Source organism: Zeugodacus cucurbitae, chromosome 5 (assembly GCF_028554725.1).
Source record: "Zeugodacus cucurbitae isolate PBARC_wt_2022May chromosome 5, idZeuCucr1.2, whole genome shotgun sequence".
Classification (NCBI taxonomy): domain Eukaryota; kingdom Metazoa; phylum Arthropoda; class Insecta; order Diptera; family Tephritidae; genus Zeugodacus; species Zeugodacus cucurbitae.
The window spans coordinates 70,829,378-70,843,247 of NC_071670.1; the positions used below are offsets into that span (position 1 = coordinate 70,829,378).

The 13,870-nt window shown below is 36.7% G+C and overlaps 1 protein-coding gene and 1 long non-coding RNA gene across 2 annotated transcripts in view; one reads left to right on the plus strand and one right to left on the minus strand.

The window, feature by feature from the left end:
• LOC105219298 (thyroid receptor-interacting protein 11) overlaps nt 1–13,870 on the minus strand; it is a 40,884-nt gene that overhangs the window by 24,415 nt on the left and 2,599 nt on the right. The gene's annotated exons all lie outside the window — the stretch shown is intronic.
• Nucleotides 4,111–8,478, plus strand: LOC128922002 (uncharacterized). Its single transcript, XR_008471278.1, has 3 exons — nt 4,111–5,383; nt 5,440–5,504; nt 5,589–8,478. It is a non-coding gene; the product is annotated as an uncharacterized LOC128922002 (long non-coding RNA).

The following is a 13,870-nucleotide window of genomic DNA, read 5'->3' on the forward strand; positions in this document are numbered from 1 at the left end:
TTTTGGATAAGCTTGATAACGGAGCGACTACGACTGCTGATTTTGAATTGTATCCAATAACAGCAAAAACAAATTTAAGCTTTCCATAGCCATAAAGTGCCTAGTAATGAGATCGAGACTAATAATAGAACTAAATAAGTAAGAAAGAGCACAAATCGAGTGTAACCGAATATTTAATACTCTCACAATCTATTTATTTAATTTTATTCAGATAACACGCAATGCGATCCAAATATTCCACATAAAGTCCACTAGAATAACAAAATTATGATATACTGTATATGGGGATTGGGGTAATCCCTGGATCATGTTCAACAATTTTTGCCACCAAGCTACATTATAGCCAATATTTTAAGTACACTTAATTTTGATTAAACATGGCACATATTAACCGATATAAAGTCCACAGGATATTTTGAAAAACCGTATATCAGATATATGAGGGCTAGAGGAAGTATTGACCTCGTTTTGCCTATTTTTGGATCCTTTCAATTTATTTAGTATATTTGAGTGTTTTATTGATATTTTCTGTAACATATTAGCCACAAGTTTTGAGGTCTTCATGTTCGATATCTGGGGTCTTGAAAAGTTATAAAACGATTTCGCCGACGGGCTATGCCCCACAAAAAATATAGGACTTATACATTGTTTAGTTTCGATATCTTCATTGGTACTTGATTTATATATTGCAATGTGAACGAATCAGATGGAATTCAAAATTGTTTTATAATAAGTAGGCGTGGTTGTTAACCGATTTCATCCATTTAGATGTCAAGAAAATGTTATGAACCGCATTTCGTTGAAATTGATCGAGTAGTTCCTCAGACATACGAATAGACGTGGGCGTGGTACCGCATTAGAAACTGGGTTCAATTACATTTACCATTAATCATGATCTAATTAGTTTGAGGGAATACTATTATATAGACTGAAATTAAATCGAACTATGTCTAAGGTGTAGCCGATAGCTAGCAAACTCATGCAGGTAGAACAAAATAATATCAGATATAATACGGATTATGTAATTGAATATATCCACATCAAAAGAAAAACCCTTTTTAAGGTTCCACAATTTTTTTCTTTGACCTCATAAAATTCATAAATTTCGGCAGTTGAACGACCAGTATTTGGAAAAACTATATCAGGTTTTTGAACTGTTCAAAAATGAATTCGGGTCTTCAAAAAAAAGAAATGTTCACACCAACTGATCTACTAGTTTGCTGTGAGACACCAATTCATCATTCATCGATTGATTGATGTTAATCAAACATTTGTATATACAGATATATTTACATACATATACACAAATTTTTAATGCATTCTGCATTTTATGCTGAAGACTCTTCTGACTTAAAAAAAAAACAAAAATGAAACCAAAAAGTACCTTTTTAAAAAGTGAAGATATGGATATTAGGCAGTCATGAGAAAATAATCTGCACCAAATACATAAATAACTGCAGACACAACGACAGACAACAATTGTTCAAATAAACGAAGACTTGATTAGGTCACCAAATATTTACATTAAACGGAGACGGAGCAGGAAGCCAGCGTTGGAGTCGAACAGTCCGCTGCACTCGCCGCCGGTACGACGCTGAGTGAAAGAAGTGTATGACGGGATCAGTTATACTAGAATTGTAGATGAGTGTTTGCACAGTTATAACAATGTATTTATGTCAAATAACAGTTGACACGGCAATACATATGTATGGAGATCGCTACAAACGCTCGTGCATTAAGCCAGATACCTACATACATATGTATGCTAACGAACTGCAATGATGATAAATATTTAATTTCTTCAGCTTGATAGTTTGGACATTTATCTCTTCTGTTTTTCTGGTATTTGCACACGTTCGATCAACGCGCAGGCACGATAGGTGTGTGTGAGTTCACATATGCCCTGCAGAGATCAACTGAATATCGCAACGATATTTCATAACTAGTCACGAACTAGGTGTCAATTGTACCTTAACTAGTTACAAAGAGAACATTTGATCTAAAGAAATCATTCTAGCAAGTATCCAGTTCTAAACTAGTATGAATGCTGTTCAAAACTCGACCATCTGTCAGAAAAAGTTCTCTCATTTTGATCGTGGATTTTAACGAAATAGTGTCGGGTTTTATTGGCAAAAGGCTTTGAGGAAATCTAATAAGTCGAAGTTTGCTCGGCATTGATCTTATTTCCAAAGAAAACTTAAAAGGAGGAAAGCTCAGGGGAAACGGAACCAAAGTTAATCGTTAGATCTCTACAAAGATCCACTAAAATCCAAATTATTGAGATTAAAAAAATCAAACACAAAGATAGAAATTAAAGACCAAAGTTAAACATAACTCGGTGACCGTCGATTGTTGAGTCGTCAGTTGAGTCGATATATGTTTATACTCTTATGTATACTTCCACCTATGTACTATATGAAATGGACTCCGGTTGCACGACAAACTGGAGTATATACCATACTGATATATACAAATGGTGGTAACTATGTAATTGTGTATGCCTCGTTGGATGGTACTCAAGTAGACAATATGAGGAAGTAAACAGAAACCGATATATGGACGCCAAACTCACACAGACGAACACAGACACCTTCGTAATGTGTAAAGTTTTGAACGTCACGATGCTGCAACAAAATCATTTAACACTTTGTCGCTAAAAAGTTGAAAGACTGAATGAGTAGGAATGAGAATTAACAAAAAAAAAAAAAAAACACAACAACAACATAAAGAAATGTTTAAGAAAACAACAAAACAAAACAAGTAAAAATATTTCGAAATGTTGAAACGCTACGGAAATTTGCATGAAATGAAGCGTCAAGCTCGTCACCGAAGTGGAGCATTCAGTCGCCAACGGCAGGCTGTCCAGCGGCCTCACGAGGTATTCGATACGGAATTTAGAAATTATTCCAGAGTTTAATAAAACTTACGGAGCACATGGTGGTCCAAGCAGACGATGTGTGAAAATGCTCGTAGTAGCTAAGCAAATATTTGAAGACGAGAACTTTTGTGTATGTGTGTATATGTATGTATTGCGTCAAAGAAGTGTATGGCTGTGTAATGGTCTCTGAACTAACACGTATGCCTTATAAATAGGTAGAAGATTGTTGAAATACCCTGTATCCAATTTAGGCAGTTAATCTCACTAACATTTCTTAAAAAGGGTTAACACAAATTTAACTATCTTTGACCCTACAAACAATGGAATGTCCACTTTGTTATGGGAGAAAAATTACACAAAATAAGCGGATTTTGCTTGATCTATTATTGAAGAGATTCAATTTTTAACATCCAACCCACAAATGCACACTTCACGTTTTCAATCCACAACAATTTTTGAAAACAATTCTATCCTAGCGCCACCTGGCGGAATAATTGTTTGTGGGGTTTCTTTAGTTTAGTTTAGGAGTATATTAATATTTAATATTTGGTAATGGAGCTTGAAAATATATCGCAGCGATAGTTTCACAATTTACTAGGAGTCGCTTTAAAGGGAACAGAAGATTTGAAGAGGCTGAGGCTAATAGTAACATTCAAAAAAATAATAAATAATAAGTAAAATATCAGAACTGCCGAGGGAAAATTAGTATTTTATTAACAAGAGTAGACAGGACCGAAGTTTTCTGAAATACTAAAGATTAAGAGGACATTTTTTGTAGCTTTTACATCTATTCACATATTATATACAATATATCTATATATGTATACGAAGACGTCATGGAAAAAGTCAACAAATATAGAAAAGGGAAGTGAAATCTACTTTGCTGTTTGAAATTAAATATATATAAATTTATTCGTACGTGTTCGACGCTTAGTCAGCGAATGATGAACGAATGCATTTCATACCGCAAATTCTTGGCACTGAAAAAACTAAGAAGTTATATATTTATGACAGGTACACAGGTGTACTATATAGCAGCAACTCATCATTGGCTGAAATACTAGAAGTAGGGGAAGGTGCAAATTCCCAGCAAAACACGAGCACTCGCAAACGAAACGAAACGCCAAATGCAGTGCTGTTTTTGTTTTTGTTAACCTAAAATTATTTAGTGACTTTGAAATCTCTTCCTACTGTGTTGTTGTAGTGCACAATTAAGTGTTTGTGTATGAGTGGAGAAATATCACATTTGCCAAGTCATCAATTGCAAAAATGATTTTTATTTTTTGGTTTTTATTGGAGTTAGCGAGTGTAATAGCGAAATAACTGTCAATCGTTAGGAACAAAAAATTAAAAAAAAAAAAGAAAAATTAAAAAACTAGACTCGAATGACGCTTGCTGATGTGAGTGCTCATGTATGGAGTTATTAAGGTGGATTTGAGAAACCCAATAAACAGCTGGCTGGATGATTCAAATTTCGGAATGTCGAATTTCGTGCTTGTTGAAAGCTTTATATGGAGAATGGGAGACGCTTTAAAGGTGAAATAAGGAAATTCTCTTACCTTCACGAAGGAGGTCTGAAAGAAAGATCTTGTGTGTATCACTCACTTATCAGCACGTGGTTAATCCATAGCAGAGTCGTACCTAAAGCACGATCAAAACGGACTAAGACTTTCAATGAAAGCTCTTGCTTCAAAGCGAAAGCTCTGTATGAAAAGCTTTAAGCTGAATATAGAAATTCGTAAGTTCATTTATCCCAATGTTGAAATAAACAGAAAAACGAGCAAGTGAGCCGAATAAATACTCGTGTCTGTTGTACTCATTACATTTCACACCTACACCATACATCCGGCCAAATGTGGAGCAAACATTATGTGGGTTCGCCGCTTTTGCCAAACAATTTGGTGTAATACTGGCATCTTCAAAAACGAATATATATGTATTTAAGTGACAAATAACCAAACTAATACAAAAATACAAGAAAAAGAAAGCCACACTTCCTTCGCCGGAAGCAGCAAATGTCAATAGACTGAAATAAATAATTTAGAGAACAAGACACCTCTTGTTTAAAAATAAATGCACTTGCGTTGTGGCAGTATGAGGCACTGTAGAACACATACACAAACATTGAATCTAGTATATAATATATACATATGTACGTAGATACTCCAAATATTCCGAACATTTAAAGTGAGTTGTCAGGCGTTTCATTATTTTCGGTTGTTGTTATTATTGCTGTTATAACCTTATTTAAATACAAATAATTTTTCGACACAATCCACAGTTTATTACAAACAATTTCATTATCCACACACACACACACGAAGAGAGGCGCAGCGAAGATACCAGACGCGAACCTGTTCGTCTTTTAATTTAATTGCGGCCATTGCTCGAGAAAGCTTACGCTTGTATTGCTGTCAGCGGGATTGTCAATAAAGACAACGCGGCTAAAGCTGCTTGCATTCTTTTTTCACGCTCCCTCGTTTTTATTGTTATTGTGGCATACAGGTTCGAGTACTTTTTATGTAGAGACCAAATTTTTTTTATTTTTATATTTTTTCCAGTGTTTGCATTTCGGCGAGGACAATTTATTTACACAGACTTTTCATTAAGAATAAAATAATACGAGGTAATTCTTATTATATACTTTTAAGAGTTTACATTTTCGATTTTACTGCGTGCTCTTGAGACTCAAAAAGTAACTTTTATGCAGGTGTCCTAGCTAGTCCCTACAGTAAAGTGCGACTTGTCTAAGGAAAGATCTACTAAATATAAGCTGACTCCGAGCGCTTGGCGTGGAAATTTCGTTGTGACAAGTAAAAGTTTTTACTGTCTGTGCCCATGGGATGTTTTTCCAGACTGTTTCAAACGGAAGTCTTTGTCATTAGTAAGTGCGCAAAGGTCAACAACGACAGGAGCTATAATGGAGAACGTATTGTCATAATCAGTGACAGTGGCATACCCCGAATCCAAATCGGGACTGGGTTGGAAACAGGGTTGGAAACAAAAAGTTGGTTAACAATATAACTGCGGCTTGGATCGCTGAGCACAAAGACATACAAAGAAACGAACTCGCTGAGGAACGGAAAGGAAACATGTCCCCAGGGATTACATATAGAAAGAGGAATGGGCGAGTAGGAATCGCTACGGACTGCAGAGACTTCGGCACTGAAAAATGTTTCTTGGGTGCTACATTAAAAAAGGGTTTAAGCTACTCATTACGCTTCCAAGAATCAAAATAAGACATATAGTGGCGCTGTATTCTTACCACTGCTGACTTATGTGTCATCTGAACAAAATAGGGATCTGCTCGGCCTAGAAGCTGAGACACCTGAGCTTCTACTACTCAACTGTCCTGCGATTGCGAGTAAAATCAGTCATGATATGAGGACTTGATGGGGTTAAATGAGATTCTGTGGTAAGAGGTGAGGGCACAATAGACCATAAGTCGCAGTGCTGTTCTCTAATCTTAATCTAATCACATTTAAATAAGAGTTTGAAAAAGTGGAAGTAGAGAGGAAATACAGAGTTGCTTTGTGCAAAAATTTCAAATCGAGCGACGATGGTACTCAGGGAATATTTAACTTATTCACCTGAAATTTCAACTCTCTCTTGAAAATGACATTTTCCAAGCTTATTCCAAAAATAAATTGTTTATCACGCTTTTTGAAGGCTCGAGACTGGCGTAAACCCATAAGTAAGACAATTATGGAGGGACTGGAGAGCCAATATGTCGCAGCCGAGACTTGTTAGATTGCAAAGTTGCAAGAATGCGCGTTTCATTTGCGATTTTCGCGTAATGCGCTGTTGAAGGTCACGTGGAATGTGTGTCAGCGGCACAAAAAAAACTGGCGCTGAGAACGCAAATGGCCAGCAAATTGGCGTGAAGTACGGCTAAAGCAAAATGCCAAGCAATAACACGCTGGCACACACAGCACCACTCGAGCCACTCGCGCTGAGCTGAGCTGAGCGATTGCCCCAACTGATACAACCGTGCGCTGTGAAGCACCCGCATATCTACGAGGCGGAAATGCAGCGGTGCTGGCGACAACAACAACATACAAACACACACACATGAGGCCAGAAGCGCTCGAATGGCATGCGGTGTGCGCATGCGACTTTGAACGTGCTGGAAATGCGATTTGAAACATTTTCATATTTTTTTTTTTTGAAATTTTCTGATTTTTTTTTTTTGTAATTTTTGCACTTGCACTTTTGCCTTTTTTCCTCGACGCTTTTATTCTTGCTGTTTTTGTTGTTGCTTTTGCCTTTGCAAAATTGTTTATTGTTTCGTTTTAATTTCGATTTCCACAATTGTGAAAAATGTGATTTTGCCATTTTGCCATTGCAATGCAATTGTGACGGTAATTTGACAATTATAACAACAACAACAGCAACAACAACTATAACTAAAGCGAAACTTTAGTAAACAGCTGCTGCTGCCTTCAACTATTTTATTGTACACACACGCTTTACTTGTTGTTGCTGTACTTACGACTGTTGTTGTTGTTTCTAAATTATTTATTTTCCTTTTCTGTTGTTGTTGTTGTTGTCTAGAAACTTGTAAAAATATAATTATGGGTGTACGACAAAAATTGCAATGCATTATTGCATGCAAAAATTTCGCAAAAACAACAAAAACCCAAGCACAACAACAACAACACTATATACTATATAGAAATATATGTAGTCAAATCTGCTAAAATGATTGTCCACTAATTTTCATGTTGCCATTTAAACTGCTGCAGCGCCATTGTCAATGGGAGTGATTATGAGAGCGGGGAGTGGGGGGAGGCGTGGTTGTGTTGTATGAGGCGGCGTAATGCAGTTGACAAATTTTTCTATCAAATTTTACTTGCAATTGTTTGGGAATAAGTGATTTTGAGTTGGAGTTGATTACATGAAACAGGCACAAGGTTGCTCAGCGCGGCTGCGTGTTTCATTGCGTGACAGCGAAAAATTCACGTAGTATTCGGTAATAGAGGTATATAGTAACAAAAATTTTACAAATATTATGAGTAGTTAATGGTTGATTGCTGCTTCGAAATGATTTTTAGGGAGTTTTTCGAGCAAAGGATCAAAGCGAAAAAAATTAGTTTTGAGAATAAAACTAAAAAGAAAAGAAAAAAAAACCGTCGTTTTAATCGCTGATCCAAGTAGAGGTACTTTTTTCAAAAGCCAAACATTTTTAGCGACGGTTATCGCACCATAATAACTGACTATTTGATGCTCGTAATCTCGGCGACATTTGGTTTCAACAAGATGGCGCCACTTTCACCACATCACATCAATCAATGGATTTATTGAGAGAACACTTCGGTGAGCAGATAGTTTCACGTTTTGGCCGGTCGATTGGCCTCCAAGTTCGTGGATATCACACAGTTGGACTTTTTCCTGATGGGATATGTAAAGTCTAAAGTCAATGCGGACAATGCCGCTTCGATTCAGGCCGTGGGTGTAAAAAATCACGCGTGTCACTCGCAAGTTACCAGTCGAAATAATTGAATGAGACATTTGATAGAGATAATCTTTAAAAACTAAATGCCAAGGAATGTTCTTTCGCATGATAATAAACATGTCCCATTAAATGTAAATTTACTGTGTTTTTTCCGTAAAAAAAAGTAGGGAACCTCGTAATAGATTACCCTTTAAATAACGGTACATCTAAAAACCACTAAAAAGCAGAGTAATAGTTTTTCGACTAGACAAGATTTTATATGAAAATGAAACAGAAATTTTCACGCCCATTTTTTATAATCAGATATGGGCGTGTCCACCCAACCTCAACTTCTTATATATAACGACAATTAGGGTAGATTTTTTCAAATTCCCCGCTGAAAATGGAGTACCAGAACTGCTTCCTGCCATTGGCCTGCGTCTGTGACGCGCATGTAGTCTCCGCCAAAGTTGGAAAGTAGGTTAATTAACCGAAATTACTTCGTGCGAGCGATCGTCGTGTGCTTTTTTTGTCAAATTTAATTGCGTTTAATTGCAGGTGTCTCGATATTTAGATGATGACCAACACCAATAACCAACCATTTATTTAATGGTGCGTTCACACTGTCAAGCGAAGCGTTTGCGCTTCACGCGTGCGCTGGACCACGAGCAAACGTTCTATGTACAGAGGCATGCGTGTGTGTGTGCTTTGATTAGAGCGTAATCTGATTGCATTCTCAATTAAACACAAATGATCGATTGCAGCGCTGCTTTGCGCTGCGAAAATGAATGAAACGTTTTCAGCGCTGCGAAGCTCACTGGAGCTGCCTAAATTATGATTGCGCTTCACCGCTGTCACGCCGCTCCACACTGCTCCACGCTTCGATATTCAGCTAATAACGCTTTTAAAGCACATTTTTTTACTTTTCAGTGTGCTCTTTTTGTAGACATTAGTGGCGTTGTTGTTGTTGTTTTTTCGTGTGTGTGTTTGTGTTGGCTTTTGTGTGACTTTGTCACTAATTTCGAATGCTAACTGAAAATCGAAATTTGTTCGACAGCGCCATCGCCATCATGGCGTGCTTCCGGCATTTGTGTATCGATCACGTTTAATCTCTGCCACATTGTTGTTGTGCTCACTGGCGGTGATCCACAGCTCAGTTGTTGTTGTTTCGCGTTGGCAGCGCGACTTTGGCCGCAATTGTCACTTTGTGTCGCCGCGCGCGCACAGCTAACCCCTAATTAGTTCACGGTTACATGCACTATGGATACGTGGACAACAGCAGCGGCCCCCCTCAACCTGCTCCACACTTTCAAAGCCCTCACCGTCTATTATGGCCGTGTGTAGTTGGTTCATTGATTCTAATGCCAATGCATTTATTTGTAAGCTTGTTTGTTGTTGTTGTCCACTTGCCAATGCTTGATTTTGTAGTTACTGCCACAGCGTTGCATGCTCAACTGATCATCACCGGGCTATTATCAACGCCAAGATCGCATAGCCAACATGGACACACACAAACACTCAAGCACATCGCTACTTAAGCTTTGAAACGCACAAAAGTCTATCTATGTATGTGTTGGCCAACTTATTGACTCTCACTAGGTAAATAGTTTACTAATTCAATTATAGCTAATCTACTAAATGCTAGGTTATGTTAAAACCCCTGCACTTAAACACAAATTTCGTAAGTATGTTGAAGTTGGAGGAATTTGTTCTCTCTATTTGAGGTTTTAGGAGACTTCTTTAATCACCTCTTGACATAAAATGGAGATCGCAAAAGCTTTTAAATTTTTTTTTCGAATAGAATCTCTAACTAATGTGTCGCCTCAACTGATTTCTCGTCTGTGACTTCCGACTTCTCAACTTCCCGCTAGTCGGAAAATTAATCGGAAAGTTTAAAGCTTCTCGAATATATATCTACTAATTTTTCCTTAAAGAGTTAATGCTAACAGCTTTATGTTTTCCTTTATCAGGTGTTCTCACCCATCACTTCACTTGAGTGTTATGCTTTTACACTCTGCTTAGACTTTGCTAAATTGAACGCAATTAGCTCATCAAACGTCAAGCAACTGTCAAATTTCGTCAAATATAAGAAATAATCTAAAATATTCCACAATATTAAATATGAAATTTTCGATTTTGTCAGCACGTGACAGCTGTCAGTTGGATATATATAAAAGATAATATGGAGCAAATAAACATAACTGTACATATTAAAATTGACAATACATTTTTTTAAGGAAGCTTATGTTGCTAATTTCACAACTTTGTCAAATTTATTTCGCTGAGTAGTATAAAATTTTAGACAATTCCGAAAGAAAGAGGAAACGTCTAAAATGTATACGCTTCTTTGAGTACAGGGAGCTTTGTAAAGCTTTACGCTACAAATCAAGATCGGCAGTAAGACTATACATTCAATTATGCAAATCATTATAGAATTAGAATGAGAACGAATCACAGCAGACGTGGGAAAAAACAGCTAAAAAGAAATTGTTTAATTGATTCTATTTCAATACTTTTTATGAGGTTGAGTACAAAACAAATTATTTTTCTCTCTCTCTCTCTCGATATCTGAGAGACATTACATACTTTCGAAATCAAAAACTCTTTGGGTTTTGATAAAAATTATATTTAAATTTCTATTCTGAATATGAAAAGCTTAAACTACTTCACAATCTTAGAAGCCAATTATACAATTGAGTAAAACTTAATGATAATTCAAGACAACAGAACCACTCTAGACATATAGTTAGTACATCATTTTCTGATATATGTACATATATTTTTCCCATGACAACATTTTAAATAAGTTTGATGAAGAAACAATTTTACGATGAATTTTAATAAGAAAAAATATTTTATTCGGAAACGGCTGCTTTCAGGATGAAAGCATATCAAATGGTAGCACTAGTGTTTTTGTAGTGTATACAAAGTGGGTTCAAAAATTTCGGGAATTTTCGTTTTTTCTTTTTTATAATTAATTTCCATTCATATGTCTAACATTTTTGTATTTAAATAAGATATGATATTACAAATTTTAATTTTTCATTTATTTTGTATTTATTATTACTATTATTATTTTTTTAATAAAATATTAATTTTTGACATTTTTATTTTTTAATATTATATTTATTTATTTATTTATTTATTTATTTTTTATTTTATTTTATTTTTCTCTTTTTAATTTTTTTCTCTGAACTTAAGTTAAAATTTTCCAATTATTTTATATTTTCAAGGAAATTAATGATTTTTAAGTAAAAAAAAATTTTTTTTGAAAGAAACTTACCCCTCAGCCGTAGTGCGGCAGTGCAGAAAGCAACAATGAGATTACAACATGAATTTAGTAAAAACAAATTGTATGCGGTTCGAAGCGTTACACAAGATGCTTATGCGCGATTACAAAAGCGAAATGCAATAAAAATTCACGACATTTAAAATGCAAATCGCGTACTCTTAAGGCCGACGAAAATGCCCGTTTTTTATTTACATTTTTTTTTTATTTTTCATTTAGAGTGAACAAAATAAAACGGGGAAAAACAATGAAAAGCAACGATAACTGTTAAGTTGTCGGCGGCGACGAATGCAACCGTGAAGAAAATTTGCACTTTATGCGGGTGCACGGCTGGTTTCGCCTCGCTTTTCGCAGCGCCTAGCCGAGGCGAGGTGTTGAATATTGCTTGCTTTCTAATTGAGTGTCGATTGCAGCAGCGGCAGCAGCAGCAGCGTGGCAACAGGCGACTGGTGAATTAATTACTGTAATGAAGGGAAATCCAGCAGGTGGTTTACCTTTTATACCCACGCGGCGCGTCCTCAGCGCGTCCCCGATAATCTAGTATATAGTTCAAGTCTAAATATATAGACCAACTAGTATATAGAGGAGACAGATACATAAGGTACGTATCTAGACAACTCCCGACTGCACGTTCCCCACACGCGCATCTAAGTGGCCAACAGCCAAAGGGTGGCTGGCAGACATATGCACAACAATATGAACTGTCCAATTCAATGTGGGTTCACAAATACATTATCGCCTATGATACGGATCTGCCGTGGAGCGGAGCGGCAGCTGCGCGGGTGGATGTGTTTCGCATACCCAACTAAGCAAGATAAGCAGCCCCAGTGATAGTGGCGCACTTTTAGGCGCACACACCACTTTTGTTTAGGGGTTGAACGAAACGCTGTCCCGTTATCAGTTTGACTGCGCAGCGATAGCAGAGAGATAGGCAGCTGCGATCGATACTCGTCGTTCCATTTTGTGGTGGCGAATGTTTCACGAAAGGTGCCATCGATGAGCAAATCAATTTTAATGATGACAATCGAATTGTGGCAAAATCATAAAAAATTCAGTTTTATGCCTGAGAATTGTAGTTGTTCTGTAAACATATGGGCGAAGTTGTCATAAAATGGCGTCTATCTCTTTTGGCTTTGTGATAAAAGAAGAAAGCTACTGGAAATTTTTGAAATTTGCGGTTCATTGATAGACTTTCTGGCATATATGCGAGTAATTTCGAAGACTTCTACGAATACAGATAATGCAAATATCAGCAATTCAGGCAAAAATTAAAACATATCGTTCCCACGACAGTCGGTTCTACGTAACCGGGACGGACCCGGATTTTTATTCAGCTAAGGACTGTGCAATCGGCACTATTCATTAAATTTATTTGGGGAATCAACAACAAGAACAAAAAACAAGTAAGGAAGGGCTAAGTTCGGGTGTAACCGAACATTTTATACTCTCGCAATTTATTTATTTAACTTTATTTATATTATATAATACACAATTTGACCCACATATGCGTCATATATATTGTATAAAGTTCATTGAAAGTTGGAAACCTTAACATTAGGTTAGAAGCACCGAGGTAATGGTGTTCGATTAATGGGACCTTAAAAACCTATGGTCCGATTTCGGCGATTTTTAGAATGGGGCTGCCACACTATAAACATAGTATTTGTGCAAAGTTCTGCACCGATATCTTCACTAGTGCTTACTTTATATATTGTAAAGTAAACGATTCAGATCGTTTTCAAAGTTCTGGTATATAGGAAGTAGGCGTGGTTGTGAAACGATTTGGCCTGTTTTTTGTTAATGAGTTAACCCACTTTTAGTAATTTTCAACCTAACTTTTGTATGGGAGGTGGGCGTGGTTATGATCCGATTTCTTTCATTTTTGGACTGTATTAGGAAGTGGCTAAAAAAAAGACTGCAGAAAGTTTGGTTTATATAGCTCTATTGATTTGCGAGATATATACAAAAAAACTATTTGGGGGCGGGGCCACGCCCACTCCCCCAAAAAAATTACATCCAAATATGCCCCTTCATAGTGCGATCCTTCATACCAAATTTTATTTCCATAGCTTTATTTATGGCTTAGTTATGGCACTTTATGTGTTTTCGGTTTTCGCCATTTTGTGGGCGTGGCAGTGGTCCGATTTTGCTCATTTTCGAAAGCAACCTGCCTATGGTGCCAAGAAATAAGTGTGCCAAGTTTCATCAAGATATCTTAATTTTTACTCAAGTTACAGCTTGCACAGACGGACGGACGGACAGACAGACA